The following is a 20082-nucleotide window of genomic DNA, read 5'->3' on the forward strand; positions in this document are numbered from 1 at the left end:
GTGGTCAAGAACCCCCCCCCACCCCAATTTTGCCTACCATGCTTGCTGTTCTCCTTTGAAGTAGAGAAAAAGTCAACTAGTGCACTAAATTCCACAGATGGGATGAAAATATTGAATACAAATACAGAAAGCTTTATGAGAGATTTCCAGAACATGAAAGAAACCATGCACACAAACATTGTTATTGGAAATTGAAGAACCTACAACATTCTGTCCTTCGGACTTCTGGAATTGACAGCCAACAACAAAAATTGATGGAGACAGAAATCGAAAAAAACAAAGCACTATCGAAGCAGCTGCTGGATGTAACACTGTACTTAGCCTTCAGGAATCTGCCATTCAGGGGCAGTACAAATACACTAGATGAGCCAGACAATGGAAATTATCTTGGCATAATTGAGCTGTTGGCAAAGTATGACAATATCCTAAATGACCATTTACAAAACATCAGAGAGCACCGGCAACAGGGAAAGAGACTCCAAGCTCATTACCTTTCACCTGACAGCCAAAACGAATTTATTGAACTTTGTGCTCAGCGTGTCCTAAACACTATTGAGGGAAAGGCAAGAAACAACATTCTATTCCATAATGTGTGATGCAACCCCAGATGTGTCAAACCTGGAGCAAAATGTACTGTTGCTGAGGTATGTCAGTCAAACTTCCCCTGAGGGTGGTTGGGAAATAAATGAACGTTTCCTTGAATTTAAGGACTTTTCAAAAAAGACAGGAGAGGAAATCACCACAAAGGTGGAACAATCACTAGGTGAACATGGGACAGATATAGCTGATTGCAGGGGTCAGTGCTATGATAATGGAGCTAACATGGCAGGAAAAGTGAGAGGAGTGCAAGCTTGCATACTGAATAAAAATCCCTTGGCCACATACTCACCATGTGCATCTCACACGTTAAACCTAGTTGGTGTCCTTGCAGCCCGGGCCTGCCCAGAAATAGACATATTCTTTGGCTTCATCAATCAGCTGTACAAACTATTCAGTGGCAGCCCTCACCGATGGGCAATCTTACAAAGAGTTTTGGGTTGTTCTCTGCACAGCTTGTCTGACACACGATGGAGTGCATGGATAGAGGCAGTGTGCCCAGTGGCAAAACATTTGCCCGGTGTGATCCAGGCATTAGACACCTTTATCACTACAGGTAACCTCACCAGTGAAGCCAAAGCTGAAGCACAGGGTCTAAAGACCTACTTTCAGTCCTTTAATGCAGTTTTGCTCCTCACTTTTTGGGTCAAGGTGTTACAATGCATAGAGGATAGAAACCTTACCAGCCAGTCCTCAACCATCTCACTTGATGTGCAAGCTGTCAATATAAAGGAACTGGAGGACGAGATTGCCTGCATGCATGTGTAGCCGGCAGTAAACGCCTCATAGGCCACCGTAGCTGTAGGGGGGCGGGGCACCTTCCGACTTCTGCGTTGCCAATTTGTTTGATCGAAGGCATATAAACTGCGCCGATCGGTGAGAAAGGTCTTGACTGCTACAGCAGAGGCTCCGGTATGTGTGGTTTATTTTGGTTTTTAGTGAGTTATGTTGTGTGTCCTCACCTTCTGTGTTTTTGTGTTTTTTTAGGTTCCGCGCCATAGCCCTCTTTTGTCTTATTTCATTTGTTTCCTTTTTGTTGTAGGTTTCTTTCATTTTTTCATTTCAGTATGCTTGTTTGTTAAATTAGGTGATTTTGCTTAGCCCCTTTTGCTTTTTGTTGTGGCGTGTTCTTTTAGAGTAGTAACTGTAGTGGAGTAACATGTAACAGTTATTCCCTGTGTTGGAGTGCTGTCGGGCCAGCGGTGAGAGTGGTCGCACTTGTGGTGGCGGATTGGTGATTGGAGTTCCTCACCTGTGCTTCACCCCCCCCCCCCCCCCCACACCCCCCCAATCGTTTGTTTGATTAATTTTGTACGCCCTTCACAATTTACTTTATTCTTTTTCTTTTGGCTTGCTGTGTGCGTGTGTGTGTGTAGGGCACGGCAGCCTGGTGAGTACTTTATCCCATTATAACTGTTTCCTCTGCCGTCTGTGACCATGGCCACTCGTCTTGTAGCACTCTCTCACCATTTTTAATCTAAGTACATGTTGCATACTTCACACTCCCCTACAGTTGTTTTCGTGTTTAATGTCTTTAGATAAGTGGTTGTTCCTTTTATATTTTGTGTTAAATAAACTGATTGTTTTGATAATCCCTTGTCTCGGCCCGTAATTCCCGGTCACATGAGTATCTGTGGCATTTTCTAGTCTTTGAGGTTGTCAGCATAACAATGCATGACTAAGTTATTTTTAAATCAAAGTGACGGCTCTGGCCACACGTGCATCATGGGACAGTTTTCTGACAGAGGCAACTGCTGTTGCCACGTCCATGGGCATCAAATCCCAGCTAGAAATGAGACAGAGAACGAGGAAGTGTTTCTTTGATGAGTCAGAAAAGCAAGGGACAGAGGAGCAAAGCCCAGAGACCCTATTCAGAGATAGAGTGTTTCATGTTGCAATGCAATGCAATGCAGCAGTTATGTGACGAGTTCTGCGTCCTGTGGAAATTCAGAGATATGCCACAGGACAGCATCAGTGCATCATGCTCAAAGCTCTCTGAGAAATATAAGAATGACCTCACCGAGTCCCTTGAAGACCAAATTCAGCACTTGCACATATAGTGCAACTTTTGAAGACGGTCTTGGACCTCTGGACCTACTTAATGCCATATACACAATGGGACTACAGAGCATTTATGGAGACCTGTGTGTCCTGCTGCATATTTTCCTGTCTCTGCCTGTGACTGTGGCTGGAGGTGAGCGGGCCTTCAGTAAAATGAAGATAATAAAAAACTACTTGCGCTCTAACATGTCCCAGGAGAGGCTCAACGGTTTGGCAACGCTCTCCATAGAGTGTCAACTTGCCAAGAAACTGGACTTTAAAGACATCACAGATGATTTCACCACAAGGCAAGTTCGGTGCATGGCATTTGGAGTTCAAATCTAAACATGTCACACCAGCAGTAGCCTAAAATACAATGGTAAATATTCATTTATTTCCTGCTAGTGTCAGAATTATACATATACAATACATACATATGAAGAGTGTATTTGGCAACAGCTTATGTGTAGTTTGTTAATGATAACCATTATTGTCAATGCCTATCACTTGTCTTTTGCAGAGAGAGATGTGAGGAGAGGAGAGGAGAGGAGAGGAGAGGAAGAGCAGAGGAGAGGAGAGGAAAGGAAGAGCAGAGGAGAGGTGAGGAACAGGAGAGGAAGAGCAGAGGAGAGGAGAGGAGCAGGACAGGAAGAGCAGAGGAGAGGAAATGTTGGTAACAGTGGCAGGTAGTAGCCTAGTTAGCAGTTGACAGCAAGTTACACAGTTGACAGCTAGCTAGTTGAGAGTTAGCTAGTTGTTTTGATTTAAAAAATATATCCAAAGATGACATTTTTCCTCCTGTTTTGCTGATTAATGTTGTTACCTTCTCTTTAGAGTCCTTTCCGAAGAATATTTGAAGGTTCTTTTGCAATTTGTCCCACTGTTTAGGTCCAAGTTTGACATATATTCAGGAGCTTATTTTTGATGCAGCTTCTTCTCAAGGAATCTTGCAGCTCTCTCTGCTGTTGTTGCTGCTGTAACTGCTGTAACTGCTGTATCGTGATGTCTACCTGCTCTGACACAATAGACTATCCCCCAGCTGTAAAAAGCGAGACTGCAAGGGGCAAATATAAACAACAAGTTCTCCGGGAAAGACCAGAAACACTCTTTCTCGACCTGTATAAAGATGGGAGGGCATGTAATTTAATCTTCTACACTGATGAAGCTTGTGCCTGGCTGAATGTCATCAGCTCCCACTACTCCTCAGTAAAGAAAACAGGTATCTGCAATGGATGGAAGATAAGTGTATTGGAGGAAAATGACCCAGACAACACCATCATGACAGTCAACCTGTTTAAAAATGGAACTGCCATGATTCAAGGATACCTCTCAAGGATACCTCTCTCCCCACGCCTGACACTGACCTTCCCCTACTAGAACACTCAGAGGCTCTGAACATCATGAGTGAACAGTTCTCCCAGATGGAGATAGAGCTGGTACAGCTCAGGGAGCAGCTGGACCAACAATAGCCTAACTCTCCCTCCTTCCAGAATACCCTGACCATCTTCAGGAGATCACAGGAGGACATACTCAACACTCGGCTGAGAGAGTTTCAGCAGGACAGAACCAGTCATGGCAGACAGCTGGACTACCTCAGTGAGGAGGTGAAGCAGCTGAGAAGTGACAGAGACAGCTGTGAGGCAGAGATAGCAGCACTGAGAGAGGAGCTGCTGGAGAGGGAAAGAACTCTGCTCAGTCTACAGGAGAGCCTGAAAACACAATGCTCTCTACCTACAGTCAACCCTCAGAGCCAGTCTGTCCCCACCCAAACCAGCCCTGCACCTGTTCAGCCTCCACATAGCCCTACCCCTGGGAGCTCACCCTGTCTCACTCAACCAGCTCCACCCCAGCACCAGTGGATTCAACTCCACACTCCACTGAGACTGTACAGACACACAGAGGCAGAAGGGCTGAAATTATCCTGCTCATGGACTCCAATGGGAAGTTCCTAGATGAACAGACACTTTTCCCAAGACATAGAGTTGAGAAGATCTGGTGCCCTAACACCCAGAGAGCCCTGGAGCTCTTGACCATGGCTGAGTTGGGATAACCCAGCCATATTATCATCCACACAGGCACCAACGACCTAAGGTCCCAGCAGGAGAGAGTGGCAGACTCACTCAGGAGAATGACTGAAAAAGCCTCCACCACCACCACCACCATGAATCATCATCTCCACCCTCCTGCCAAGAGGAGACTTCCACCCCCACACCATACACAGGGTGAACGCCAGCGTCTCCAGGGACTGTGCCCTGAAACCCAATGTGTTCCTGGCTCACCACCCGATACTAGGTCTGGACTACCTGTATAACCATGTACACCTGTACAGAGAAGCAATCCCCACCCTGGTCAAGACCCTGAAGGACGTCGCCTTCAGCAGGAACCTCACCACCGCCCAAAGGAGCAGTCGGCCAGCACAGACCCCACCTAGACCTCCCAGATCTTTCAGACCTCCTAGACCTCCCAGATCTCCCAAACCTTCTAAACCACTGAAGTCGTATGCCAGAAGTCGTACGCCGAACCACACTACGCCGAACCGCATTAGCGAGGCGCTATATTTTAAAAGAACCTTTTAACAGTGTGGGATCTACAACCCACTAGTAAAGTGAGCTATCCGCCTAAGAATGGGGAAGGTCCCCCTGGACATTTTGGCACCAGAGCTGAAGCAAAACTGTAACTCACCTCCGTGTGTTGACACTGTGTTCCGGGGTGACAGATCTCCTGCACAGGCTGCAGGTATGATGGGGGTGTGTGAGTCCTGCCTCCCCACCCTCTCAAAACTGAGGGAGAGCGTTTCTGGCCTGCAGGCTGACCTCAAGGAGAGGGACAAGATCCTTATGGATTTCTCCACCGTTGACACGACCCAGGCAAAGCTTATCGCCCATCTAAAGGCATCTGGCGCTGGTGACCGGAGCATGATGGCCATGAACAACACTACCCTGCCGTGGACCGGCTCTATCACCATCGGAACTCTGGCACCAGTACTCACCGAGTCCTACTGGCACCGCCAGGGAGCCAAGCCCAAGACATCAGCACTCTCCACCTCCTGCCTTCGCCCCGCGGAGTCGCAGTGCTCCATCAGGAAGGATGGAGTAGTGGCTCCGGCTCCGGTGAGCTCAACTCCACTCAAGCCAAGGGAACCCTGGTCGGTGGTGAACAGGGGCACTGGGGCTCATCCATCTCCCCCTCCTCGGCCTCCGGATCTACCACTGGATAACAGGTTTGACATCTTAAGCCTGCAGGATTTCCCTCCTGTGGGCGCTTGGCCCAGCTCGCCTCCGGGACCTGTCCATCCAACTGGACGTGGCTCTCACCAGTCCAGGAGCCCGAAGTGGCCTGACCCCCCACCTCAGTCAGGAGAAACCACAGCCGGGCACCACCAACCTCAGGCTTCTTCCCGCCGCCGCCGCCGCACCTCCGGGCGCCTTCACCAGCTGCACGTGTGGCTGAAGGGGGTACTGCCTGGGAAAAAGTATCCCCTTTGTGGACAATTTTATGGCTTTTTTAAACAGACCCCACCTTTTTGAACAGGACGGCCTGCACCCAGACCAGCAGGGATCGAGGCTTTTATCAGTCAACATTGACTTGACTGTCCGGTCCTGCACCACAGCCACCTCCTGACTCACTACACCTACACACAGACCCTCTGCACCTCGCTCACACTCACCTTCACCCCCCCCACCTACGCCATACATGCCCCCCCCCTCAGTGGCCCCAGTGGCACAGGACAATATTCACGCAATCAAAACCATAACTTCACACAGACAAATTAGACCCAGGACTGTTTTTAGATCAAACACTGTTTTTAACATTCCTCTGGAAAAACGTGATGAGCGCACGTTCAGCGCAGACGTTGAAATGGCTGTGCTGAACCTGCGCTCTCGTTTAAACAAATCTTTTATCATAAATGATATAATTTTAGATAATAACCTGAACAGCATTCTCCTTACAGAGACATGGCTTGGCACTGATGCACCTGTTGTTCTAACTGAGGCTTCCCCACCAAATTTTAACTTTTTATTTTCAACTTGGGGGTGCAAAAGAGGGGGCGGTACTGCTTCAATTACAAAGAACACCATGCACTCCAACAAAGTCTTTTTTAACAGCTACTCATCATTGGAGTATCATGCTTTCGTTTTTAGCAGCCCACCTATCCTCTGTATGACAGTCTACTGACCACCCCAGAACTCCACTTCTTTTATTAGGGAGTTTTCAGAACGTTTATCAATTAGTCATACCACTTTTAACAGAATTTTAATAACGTGATTTTAATCTTCATGTGGACATCTCTTCAGATTCAATGTCCAGAGAATTTTTAAACCTTTTACACTGCCTTGATTTTAAGCAACATGTCACGCAGCCGACCCACAGCAGGGGGCGCACCTTGGACCTGGTTATATCCTATGGCCTGTCCATTGGTGTGCCCTCTGTTGTGGACCTGGCTGTATCTGACCACTTTTGTGTGTTTTTTACAATCACCAGTTTTAATCAGCGTGAGGAAACTTCTGAAGTGGCTGCAAATTTTATCCAGATTTTACAGAGTTGACACTGGCCTCAGTGGCTTCACTTTTAATCAAAACAATTAAAACAAGACCTACACCCCCCGTGGAGAACTGAGGAAATTAAAAAAACTCAAAAGGGAATGCAGGAGTGCTGAAAGGAGATGGAGGAAATCAAAGTTAACAGTTCATTATGAAATATTACGTAAACACCTCAAAACTTACAATAACACAGTCAAACAGGCAAGAATCTCCCACTTCCAAAAACTAATCCATTATCATAAAAATAACCCCAAATTCTTATTCTCCACAATCGATCTTTTAACAAACAAAAATGTTAAAAGATCCTCCAAGACACCAGACAACGCCCTTCTCGAGGACTTTGCAGACCACTTCAGAAGAAAAATCAATGACATCAGATCCAGTCTTTTATCCCAACAGTTTTTAAGTGTCGACACACCTGGATCATTGATTTCATTGATTACACCTGTGGAAAGTTTTGCCCTGGTTGATGCGAGGACACTTACACTAGATTTTTCTCCCAAGTAAAGCCCACAACCTGCCTTTTAGATCCAATTCCTACACCGTTTTTTAAAACACTCTATGGATTCTTTGAGGAACAGCTGTTATATACATGTATGGTGAACTGCTCTCTTCAGACGGGTGTCTTCCCCACCTCCTTTAAAACGGCGGTGGTGAAGCCCCTTCTGAAGAAGAGCGATTTAGACCCCAATGTTTAAAATAAATAATCGGCCTGTATCCAACTTACCATTTTTAAGTAAAATTTTAGAAAAACTTGTTTTTGATCAAGTGAATGATCTCTTAAACTCAAAACATATTTTAGAGAGCCATCAGTCTGGTTTTAGGATGAACCACAGTACAGAGACAGCCCTTTAAAAGATTTTAAATTACATCAGGAGCAATTTAGATAATCATAAACTCACAGTCTTGGTACACCTACCTTGGTGGTAACCACCGCCTTTGATACAGCAGACCATCACATTTTATTAAACAGACTGAGGAACCTGGTCGGCCTCTCTGGTACTGTTCTTAACTGGTTCACGTCCTACCTTACTGATCAAAGTTTCTTTGTAAGTGTGGATACATGTTCCTCGAGAATCCACGAGACAAAGTGTGGAGTTCCCCAAGGGTCAATTTTAGGTCCAACTCTTTTTAATCTTTACAGGCTTCCCCTTGGGGACGTCATCAGGAGGCACGGCATCAGCTTTCATAGTTACGCTGATGATACGCAACTGTACATCGCTGTGTCTCCTGATGACACAGGGCCAATTGATGCCCTTTTTAACTGCATTTTAGATATTAAGTCATGGATGGCAGAAAACTTCCTGCAGCTCAACCAGGACAAAACAGAGGTTTTAGTCATTGGTCCTGAAGGCCAGAGAGAAACTTTTACCAAAGATACAGGATTTTAAACAATCACAATCTGTAAAAAATCTGGGCATGATTTTTGACTCTGAGCTCACTTTTATTCCACACCTAAAAAACATAACAAAGATAGGTTTTTACCATCTTAAGAACATAGTCAGAGTCCGCCCGTTTCTCTCCCAGGCCAGCACGGAGGTGCTGATGCATGCTTTTATCTCTTGTCGTTTAGATTATTGTAATGCCCTGCTCTCTGGTCTTCCCAAAGAGAACATGTATAATCTACAATTACTACAAAACTCAGCCGCACGCATGCTGATGAGGACCAGGATCGCTGCATTGGCTCCCCGTGCGCTTCAGGATCGATTTTAAGGTTCTTTTATTAGTTTTTAAATGTCTTAACGGTCTCTGGCCTTCTTACTTATCTGAACTACAACTAGGTCCTCCAGTGCCGGCCTTTTAACCATACCACAAGTAAGAACTAAAACACACAGGGAGGCGGCATTCAGTTATTATGGCCCCCAATTGTGGAACAGCCTGCCGGAGAACCTCAGGGCCACAGAGACTGTTGATGTCCAGTCCAATCCAATCCAATCCAACTTTATTTGTTAAGCACTTTTACACAACCAAAGTTGACCAAAGTGCTGTACAGAAGAAAGGCCCAAAATTACATAAAAATACAAAAATAAATTAAAGGCATAAAACATGAGTAAAAATAATAAAATAATAATAGCCACGCAATAAAAAGCAATGAAAATAAGAAATTAAAACAAGGAGATAAAAATCGACATCTTACTAGGTGTCAAAGGCCAAGGAGAAGAGATGGGTTTTAAGAAGAGATTTAAAAACAGACAGAGAAGAGGCCTGTTTAATGTGCTGAGGCAGAACATTCCACAATTTAGGAGCCGACACAGCAAAGGCACGGTCCCCTCTGAGCTTCCGCTTAGTTATAGGCACACTCAGGAGCAGCTGATCAGCTGACCTGAGAGAGCGGGCGGGTGTATGAGGGTGTAGAAGCTCAGAGAGGTAGAGCGGGGCAAGACCATTCAGGGATTTAAAAGCAAATAAAAGAATTTTAAAATGGATCCTAAAAGGAATAAGGCAGCCAGTGGAGTGAGGCTAAAATGGGGGAAAGGTGCTTGTGTTTACGTGTGCCAGTTAAAAGACGTGCAGCTGCATTTTGCACTATCTGGAGACGGGCGATGGAGGACCCACTAACCCCCAAATACAGTGTATTACAGTAATCCAGCCGAGGGGTAACAAAGGCGTGGATTACCGTCTCAAAGTGCTGCCTTGATAGAATTGGCTTTACTTTGGCCAGCTGCCTCAAATGGAAAAAGCTTGATTTTAACAACAGCCTTGATCTGACTGTCCACTTTCACCCCTAGGTCTGTGATGCTCTGCTTGACATACTGGGCCAAGGAACCCAGATCTACAGGGGGGAGGGGGGTCCCAGGGGTGCCACCAAAAACCATCACTTCCGTCTTTTTGTCATTGAATTTTAAAAAGTTCATTGCCATCCAGGCCTTTATGTCCTCGAGACACTTAAGTAACAGCCTGACATCGTAGTCATCTTTCTTTTAAGAGGCACATAAATCTGACTGTCGTCCGCATAACAGTGGAATGAAATGCTGTGCTTCCTAAGTATGGAACCAAGCGGGAGCAGATAGAGAGAGAAGAGGAGAGGGCCGATGTTTTTAAAAAGAGGCTCAAGTCCCACCTTTTTAATCAAGCTTTTAACTGTGCTTGTTTAATTCTTTCTAATTCCTTTTTTTTTGCTCATACCCCTATTCTTGCATTTTTTATTATTCTATTTTATATTATTTAATTTAGCTTTTACTTTCTTAATCCATCAGCTTTAGCCTTTTTACCTTTTACCCTATCATACTGTTTTATTGTTTTATTTTAATGTTTTAGTCGTTTTTACTCCCTCAGTCTTTAGCTTTATACTTTTATCTTATTTTACTGTTTTAGTCCCTCGGATTTCCAGTGTTTCCCTAATGGGGGCCTACCACAACGGGAGTTGTTTCTGGTCTACCGATGGGGGTGCTGTCCCGTGGACGGCTCTGGCCCGGGTGGCTAGAGGGCTCTGCACCTTGGTGTGGAGCCTCCTGTCTGCCTGGGCTGTGGCCCCTGCGGTCATGGACCATGATTTCTCTCGGTGTGCGTGGACCCCAAAGGTAGCTTCTTCCTCACCTCAGATCTCGGTGCCCAGCCATGTCTCCTCAGTGACAGCTAGTGCAGGTGTGTGAGTGTGAGCGTGTGTGTGTGTGTGTGTGTGTGTGTGAGAGTGTGTGTGTGAGAGTGTGTGTGTGTGTGTGTGTGTATGCCTGCGTATGTGCCTGAGTGTGTATGTATTTGTGTATCTCTGTGTGTTTAGCTCCTAGACACCACCAGCCCAGACTGCCCGCAAGGATACCCAGGACACCCCAGCCCCCGCAAGATCACCAGCATCACCAACACACCCCACAACCAAGTCAGAACACCCCCCAGCCTAGACCCCCTCCCATCAATTAAACTCCAAACAGTAACCCAAGGTAGGGACTCAGGAGGCATGATTATTTGGTATAGATCAGAACTAACCCAATAAATTGAAATTATCAAAAAAGTAGAATCCTATATTTGGCTGAAAATTAACAAAGAAATAATATGTGCAGACAAACATGTCTACCTATGTGCTATTTACATACCCCCCTCAGAATCCCCCTACTACAATGAAGATGTTTTTTTCATTCTAGAGGGGGAAATAAACCAAGTTAAAACATTGGGAAATGTGCTAGTCTGAATGCTAGAACTGGAGAGAAAGCTGACACTATAAACATCCAGGGAGATCAGCACTTAGGCCTACCTGGAGAAACCGGCTTTCCTCTCCCCGAACTCCCTCCAAGACACAATTTTGATAAAATTACAAACACAAGTGGTACCGAGCTTTTACAGCTCTGCCGCATACTGGGTCTGTATATAGTCAATGGTAGGTTACGAGGAGATTCTCTGGGCCATTGCACATTTAGTTTAGCTCTTAGCAGTAGTATGGTAGACTATGCCATAACAGATCCGGACCCAATGTCTCTCAGAGCTTTCACAGTCAACCCACTCACACCCCTCTCGGACCACAACAAGATCACATCTGAAGAGGGCACACACTAACTATGAGGCCTCTAAACCCAGTGAACTGTACAACACCACACATTCATACAGATGGAAATCAGACAGCATGGAAAGCTACCAAAAGGCATTTGAAAATGCCAAAATCCAATATTCAATAGATTTATTTCTTTCTGAAATATTTCCCCATAATAATGATGGTGTAAACACTGCTGTGGACAAAATTAACGCAATTTTTGATAAATTGGCAATGTTATCAAACTTAAAAACCTCAAATCAAATGGTTTGACAATGATTGCAAAAATATAAGGAAAACTTTAAGAAAGTTAACAAACGAAAAACATAGAGACCCAAATAACCAAAATATACGCCTTCATTACTATGACACCTTAAAACAATACAAACACACATTAAAGTCCGTGTAAAGCAAATTCAGCCATTTTTTTCTAAACACATTAAATAGGTTATAAATGTATTTCCTTAAAACATGTAAAAAGCCATTCAGCCATTTATAATTTAGTTATGGAGCTAGGCTGCCAAACTGTATTTCAACATTTCTGTGTTCAGGATTTAATGGGCGGGTCAGAAATCATAGCCGCGTTACGTAACGCGGCTATGATTAGCATAAACCCCGCCCTGCTGCGGAAGCAGTATAAATACGTTCAGTGCATTAGCTTCGGTGGTTTTCCGCTAGCTCTCGAGTCTCGGTTAGCATCGCTTATGATAGTTTGCAGCTAGCTAACCAGTCATGTCTCCTCCACGTAGCTCATGCATCTTTCCTGGATGCCACAGTGTGCAGGCCAGGGTAACGGCTCAGTTAGCCTATTTAAGTCTCCTACCGAGACAACGTAAGGAAATGGTGGATCGATGTTGTCAAGAGGAGCTACTGTGGAGAGTTCAAAATCACCACCAACACCCATCTCTGCAGTGTCCACTTTACCCCCGATAGTTACAGCACGGCCACCGGCATTACGTGCCGCCACCGAGCCTCTCCGTCCGCCGACAGCGGCTGCTACCATCACGGCCACCGGAGAGAGAGCACCTGCTGTCGGTGGCGGGCACGTAATGCCGGTGGCCGTGATGGTAGCAGCCGCTGTCGGCGGACGGAGAGGATGTGCCCGCCACCGATCCTCTCTGTCCCGCTGACAGCAGGTGCTCTCATCTCCGCCACCGGCATTACGTGCCCGCCACGATCTTCTCCGTCCCCGGCTTGCAGCCTCCCGTCCTGCCGACAGCGGCTGCTACCATCACGGCCACCGGCATTACGTGCCCGCCACCGATTCCCTCAGTCCCGCCGACAGCGGCTGCTACCATCACGGCCACCGGCACTACGTGCCCGCCACCGACGGCAGGTGCTCTCATCTCCGGTGGCGGGCACATAATGCCGGTGGCCGTGATGGTAGCAGCCGCTTTCGGCGGGACGGGAGGATGCAAGCCGGGGACGGAGAAGATCGATGGCGGGCACATAAGGGTGCCCGCCACCGATCCTCTCTGTCCCGCCGAAAGTAGGTGCTCTCATCTCCGCCACCGGCATTACGTGCCCGCCAGTGTAAGTGTGTGCTTATGTTATAAATATTGTATTCGTTTAATTAAATGCATTTTGCTGAAGGTGCAAATCCTGGAAGTGATTTTACATCGTGCCCATGTAATGTTAGCAAATGTTATTGCATTTAATCATGACATGATTTGGCCTGATTCCCTGAGCGAGTCCATCTGACAGCACAATGATAATCCACAGGTAATATTTTATGTGCACCAATATAGCTATGACAAGGAATTATATGTAGACTGGGGTTTAAATTACTGGGAAATAAATTACCATTCTGATGGAGACTGTGAGGAACGAGGCTGAGCACTATCAGTGTCTGACTCAGAGTCAGTTTCTGGCTCTGATGGCTCAAACAGGTAGTGCTGGGTCCTTCAGACGATGCTGCTAGCACTAGCTTCCATTGTTGCTAGGCTACGTCCTTGTGCAGTACACAGAGGGCTCCCCTCCCGCGCGTGGGCGTGGTTCCAGCGCCTCTAACTGACACGCCCACAGCGTTTCACAGCAGAGAGAAGTGCTTGTTTTTCCATGATTTTGAGACCTAATTTTATATACTTAGCAATTTTTTTAATCTTTCAAATTTGGCTCAGTGGTCAATGATACATGTTACTGTGGTGTGACAAACTCATAACACATTTTTTTTGCTGCTTTACACGCACTTTAAGAGCAAAGAAATACCAAGACACCAGAATCCAGCTCTCTGAAATAGAAGAATCTTTAGAGTCAAACCAGTTCTGGCAGAAATGGAACACTCTAAACAAAACACAACAAGATCAATTGGCAATACAAAATGGCAGCATTGATCTTGTTGTGTTTGCAGGATTTGCACCTTCAGCAAAATGCATTTAATTAAACGAATACAACAGTGCATTTCAACAGTGACCAAAACAAAACACACACCAATTGGAAAACCTTAGAATTAGTAATTAAAGACAACCAAAACCCCTCTAGATGCTTCATACTCAAACTTTTTAATATAATTCTAGCAGTTGGCACTTTTCCTGACATATGGAATAAAGGTTTAATAACACCACTTTATAAAAATGGAGATATCGGAGATGGAGATGGAGATATGGAGAAATGGAGATATGGAGATAATATGACCCTAATAATTACCATGGAATCTGTGAAAATGATAACCTGGGAAAAACCTTTTGCAACATTATGAATAAAAGACTTATCAGTTTTATCAATGACCAAAATGTTTGCTTTTGCTTTTTCTTTTTACTGTAATCTCATTTTTACTTAACACTTTGGCAACACTTTCTCTGTTACATTCATGCCAATAAAGCATACTGAATTGAATTAAATTGAATTGAATTGAGAGAGAGAGAGAGAGAGAGAGAGAGAGAGAGAGTAAAGCAAATTATAACAATGTAAAGAAACCTATCTGGAACATTGGAAAGAAGAAACTAAAAGCCAAAGTAGATTAGAATGTTGTCTAGCCCTAAAAAGAGATTATGAATTAGCAGAATATCTCTCTACTGTCAGAGATAGAAATCAGAGACAGATTCTCACCAAGTACAGGCTCAGTGACCACAAACTGACAATCCAAACAGGAAGACACAAAAAATCATGGAAACCAAAAGAAAACAGAACATTTGGTCACTGCTCTACAGGTGAGGTTGAAACAGAGATGCACTTTCTCCTACAATGTAAAACATTCAACCAAACAAGGAACATTTATTTTAATAAGTGCAATTCGGCAATCTCAGAGTTCAAAGAGCTGAACGACCTCTCAACATGGCAGACTACAAAATGGCAGCATTTGGATGAATTATTTTACTGAATTATACAGCAATATTACAAACAACAGTGACCAAAACAAAACACACACCAATTGGAAAACCTTAGAATTAGTAATTAAAGACAACCAAAACCCCTCTAGATGCTTCATACTCAAACTTTTTAATATAATTCTAGCAGTTGGCACTTTTCCTGACATATGGAATAAAGGTTTAATAACACCACTTTATAAAAATGGAGATATCGGAGATGGAGATGGAGATATGGAGAAATGGAGATATGGAGATAATATGACCCTAATAATTACCATGGAATCTGTGAAAATGATAACCTGGGAAAAACCTTTTGCAACATTATGAATAAAAGACTTATCAGTTTTATCAATGACCAAAATGTTTGCTTTTGCTTTTTCTTTTTACTGTAATCTCATTTTTACTTAACACTTTGGCAACACTTTCTCTGTTACATTCATGCCAATAAAGCATACTGAATTGAATTAAATTGAATTGAATTGAGAGAGAGAGAGAGAGAGAGAGAGAGAGAGAGAGAGAGAGTAAAGCAAATTATAACAATGTAAAGAAACCTATCTGGAACATTGGAAAGAAGAAACTAAAAGCCAAAGTAGATTAGAATGTTGTCTAGCCCTAAAAAGAGATTATGAATTAGCAGAATATCTCTCTACTGTCAGAGATAGAAATCAGAGACAGATTCTCACCAAGTACAGGCTCAGTGACCACAAACTGACAATCCAAACAGGAAGACACAAAAAATCATGGAAACCAAAAGAAAACAGAACATTTGGTCACTGCTCTACAGGTGAGGTTGAAACAGAGATGCACTTTCTCCTACAATGTAAAACATTCAACCAAACAAGGAACATTTATTTTAATAAGTGCAATTCGGCAATCTCAGAGTTCAAAGAGCTGAACGACCTCTCAACATGGCAGACTACAAAATGGCAGCATTTGGATGAATTATTTTACTGAATTATACAGCAATATTACAAACAACAGAGATAATATGACCCTAATAATTACCATGGAATCTGTGAAAATGATAACCTGGGAAAAACCTTTTGCAACATTATGAATAAAAGACTTATCAGTTTTATCAATGACCAAAATGTTTTGAATAAATGCCGAATTGGATTCTTACCAAATTTTCGCATAACAGACCACATCTTTACCCTCCACACTCTGATTGAGCAAGAATTAGACAAGAAGAAAGGAAAGGCCTATGCATGTTTTGTTGATTTCACAAAGGCCTTTGACTCCATCTGGCATGAGGGCCTTTTCTATAGACTACTTAACAGTGGCATTGGGGGAAAAACATATGATGTAATTAAATCTATGTACACAAATAGTAAATGTGCAGTTAAAATAGGAGACAAACAAACAGCCTTCTTTTCCCAAGGTCATGGGGTGAGGCAGGGATGCAATCTTAGTCCAATCCTCTTCAATTTATACATTAATGAATTTGCATGTCAATTAGATCAATCCACCGCACCTGGCCTCAACCTGAATGACACAGAAATTAAGGGTCTCCTGTACCCAGATGACTTGGTGTTGCTGTCACCAACAAAAGAAGGTCTACAGCAGCACCTCAACCTCCTGCATAAATTCTGTCAGACCTGGGCTCTGACAGTTAACCCAAAGTAAACCAAAATTATGATCATCCAGAAGCAGTCCAGAAGTCAGGAAAACACATACAATTTCTATTTGGACACCACTGAATTACAACATACAAAAAACTACACATACCTTGGCCTCAACATAAGCTCCACAGGAAGCTTCAACTTGGCTGTGAAAGATCTGAGAGACAAAGCAAGGAGAGCTTTCTATGCAATTAGAAGAAATATTAAACCTTGACATTCCAATTAAAATCTGGCTAAAATTTTCCAATTTGTATTAGAACCGATAATTCTCTATGGCAGTGAAATTTGGGTACCACAATTAAATCATGAATTTGACAAATGGGACAAAATAATAATAGAATCCTTCCACACAGAGTTCTGTAAGAACATCATGCATGTCCAGAGAAAGACACCAAACAATGCATGTAGAGCAGAACTCGGCCAATACCCCCTCATATTGAAAATACAAAAAAAGAGCAATTGCATTTTACAATCACTTAAAAACTAGTGACCCCCAGACATACCATCACAAAGCCCTAACCTGCCAAGAGCTGAAACCAGAGAAGAGTCCCCTCAGCCAGCTGGTCCAGAGGCTCTGTTCAGACAACCTAACATGCCCCAGACAGCCTTCGGGACCACAACACCGATCCAATCAGACCAAACCAAATTATCAACCAACCACAAGAAATCTATATCACATGCTGGGAGGAAACAACTAAAACACAGAGTAAATTAAAATGTTATCTGACCCTAAAAAGAAACTTCACATTAACAAATTATCTGAGCACAGTAAAAGATCCTAAATTAAGAAAAGCCTTAACTATGTACAGACTCAGTGAACACAGCCTAGCTATAGAGAAGGGTCAGCATAGACAGAGCTGGCTGCCAGAGGAGGAGAGACTCTGCTCCCACTGTGACAGACAAGAGGCAGAGTCAGAACTACACTTCCTCACCTCATGCCCCAAATACCAGGCTCTGAGAAATGAGCATTTTCCCAATATAATAAAAATACACCCTGAATTTGAAAACATAACAGACATAGAGAAACTCCCATATTTACTTGGGGAAATGCCCAAATGTGAGAGCATTGCAGCTAAATGTATCACCTCATGTCATGACCTGAGGACAGCCAGTGGAACCTGAGAAACACAACTCAGTATTGACTTCTTTTTAATTGTTTCATTCTTAATTATTTATTTATTGTATCAGTCAGCTACATTTATTTGATCTATAAATAATTTAATGATAACATTTTTGATAACTTTGAATAATTCCTTCCTGTTAGAACGATTGATACTGATACTGCCACTCACTGTGTGATGGAGGGTCTAATGTAGGAGCTAAATACACAACCGCCCAGGCCCTCCACTGTCCAGTTACTGATACACACACACACACACACACACACACACACACAGATCAAGTGTTCATTGTTTTCTACTATTTTCTTGATTTTACGAATTGTACCTTTTTGCTTTTGCTTTTTCTTTTTACTGTAATCTCATTTTTACTTAACACTTTGGCAACACTTTCTCTGTTACATTCATGCCAATAAAGCATACTGAATTGAATTAAATTGAATTGAATTGAGAGAGAGAGAGAGAGAGAGAGAGAGAGAGAGAGAGAGAGAGTAAAGCAAATTATAACAATGTAAAGAAACCTATCTGGAACATTGGAAAGAAGAAACTAAAAGCCAAAGTAGATTAGAATGTTGTCTAGCCCTAAAAAGAGATTATGAATTAGCAGAATATCTCTCTACTGTCAGAGATAGAAATCAGAGACAGATTCTCACCAAGTACAGGCTCAGTGACCACAAACTGACAATCCAAACAGGAAGACACAAAAAATCATGGAAACCAAAAGAAAACAGAACATTTGGTCACTGCTCTACAGGTGAGGTTGAAACAGAGATGCACTTTCTCCTACAATGTAAAACATTCAACCAAACAAGGAACATTTATTTTAATAAGTGCAATTCGGCAATCTCAGAGTTCAAAGAGCTGAACGACCTCTCAACATTAAAAATACTCCTGGGAGAGGGAGATAGGGCATACCTTGCTGCCCAATATGCGTCAACATGCCACAACCTGAGGGACAGTGAGTGACCGACACACACGCACACACACACACACACACACACACACACACACACACACGTAAACCTTTTACATGTTTAATGTAAATATTTAATGTAAATCAATCTTGGTGTTGTGTTTGTGTTGTTATTTGTTGCGTTCTGTCCGAGTGATTGGACAGATGCTTTGGCAACATTGTTGTTAAACTTTCATGCCAATAAAGCCCCTTTGAATTGAAATTGAATTGAATTGAGAAAGAGAGAGCGCTAACGCTCAAAAGCGTAGCAAAGAGGTAGAAACACTTGAGCGAATCAGCTTGTGATGAGCACAAACAAAACAAACAGTGTTTTAAAATGTTAAACTAACAGCAAAGAAAAGGACTTGGTACAGCTGTTTTCATCTTCTCTGTGTATTAGGTTGCTGCGGAACTGATGATGCGTTCAGGTGCACTCTCAGACAATGGGTGATGGGCGTTGTCAAACCTGGGGGGAGTGTGACAATCTGGCGCCACCTTTTGGACATTAGGGTCATTGCACTTTCCTTTGCTTACGAGGCTTTGTTAGTGCAAGGAGGCCGCATTTAAAGGAGAATTCCGGTTATTTGACACCTGGACCTTATTTATAGGTGGGTGTGTGCTGGTATACTCACACAGACGATTGTAGCGCAGCTCGGAGTCCTTCGGAAGTTATTTACATCCAACCGATCGTGACCGCAGCTCACCGGGGCCACGGCAACGGAGCTTTTAAATATGAGTTATCTGCCGCGAAACTCGCTCATTTTACCTACATTTTGTCATGAATGGTCAGTGTTATCATCATGTTAGCTCAGCTAGCTTGTTGTCGTCTTCACCCAAACAAACTTTTGATGACGTCATAGGCATGCGCCGCCAAAACTCAGCTGTTTCACTTTGTTTTCGTCGGCTATTTCTGTGCAACATGGCAGAATATTTATCTGATGTAGGTGTCTCTTGAGGTTCTGACGCTGTGGTTGCTTGCCTTTTTTCTTTGGCTTCGTGGGAATAAAGTCCTCCGGAGCGAAGTGAGCACTGCAGACCCGATGACTCGCACACTTCAGTTCTTCCACTTCAATATTCGTATCCATTTTGAGCGCAACAAGCCAGAGCTTTAGTAACTCCGGGTAGTCCAAAGGAAGCCGGTGGAAGCTGAACTTTGACGAACTAGTCATTTTGTTTGGACAAAGTGGAAATACACAATGGCGAACCATGTTTGTAGCAGTGCAGCCGAGCGTAAAACAGCGTGGACGGCACGGTACAAAGAGTATCAGCTGAGTTTTGGCGGCGCATGCCTATGACGTCATCAAAAGTTTGTTTGGGTGAAGACGACAACAAGCTAGCTGAGCTAACATGATGATAACACTGACCATTTATGACAAAATGTAGGTAAAATGAGCGAGTTTCGCGGCAGATAACTCATATTTAAAAGCTCCGTTGCCGTGGCC

At 43.7% G+C, this 20082-nt stretch overlaps 1 protein-coding gene across 2 annotated transcripts in view; it reads right to left on the reverse strand.

The window, feature by feature from the left end:
* cabcoco1 (ciliary associated calcium binding coiled-coil 1) overlaps window positions 1-20082 on the reverse strand; it is a 40198-nt gene that overhangs the window by 17315 nt on the left and 2801 nt on the right. The gene's annotated exons all lie outside the window — the stretch shown is intronic.

The sequence above is a fragment of the Pagrus pagrus genome (genome assembly GCF_965226575.1).
Source record: "Pagrus pagrus genome assembly, chromosome: 21".
NCBI lineage: Eukaryota > Metazoa > Chordata > Actinopteri > Spariformes > Sparidae > Pagrus > Pagrus pagrus.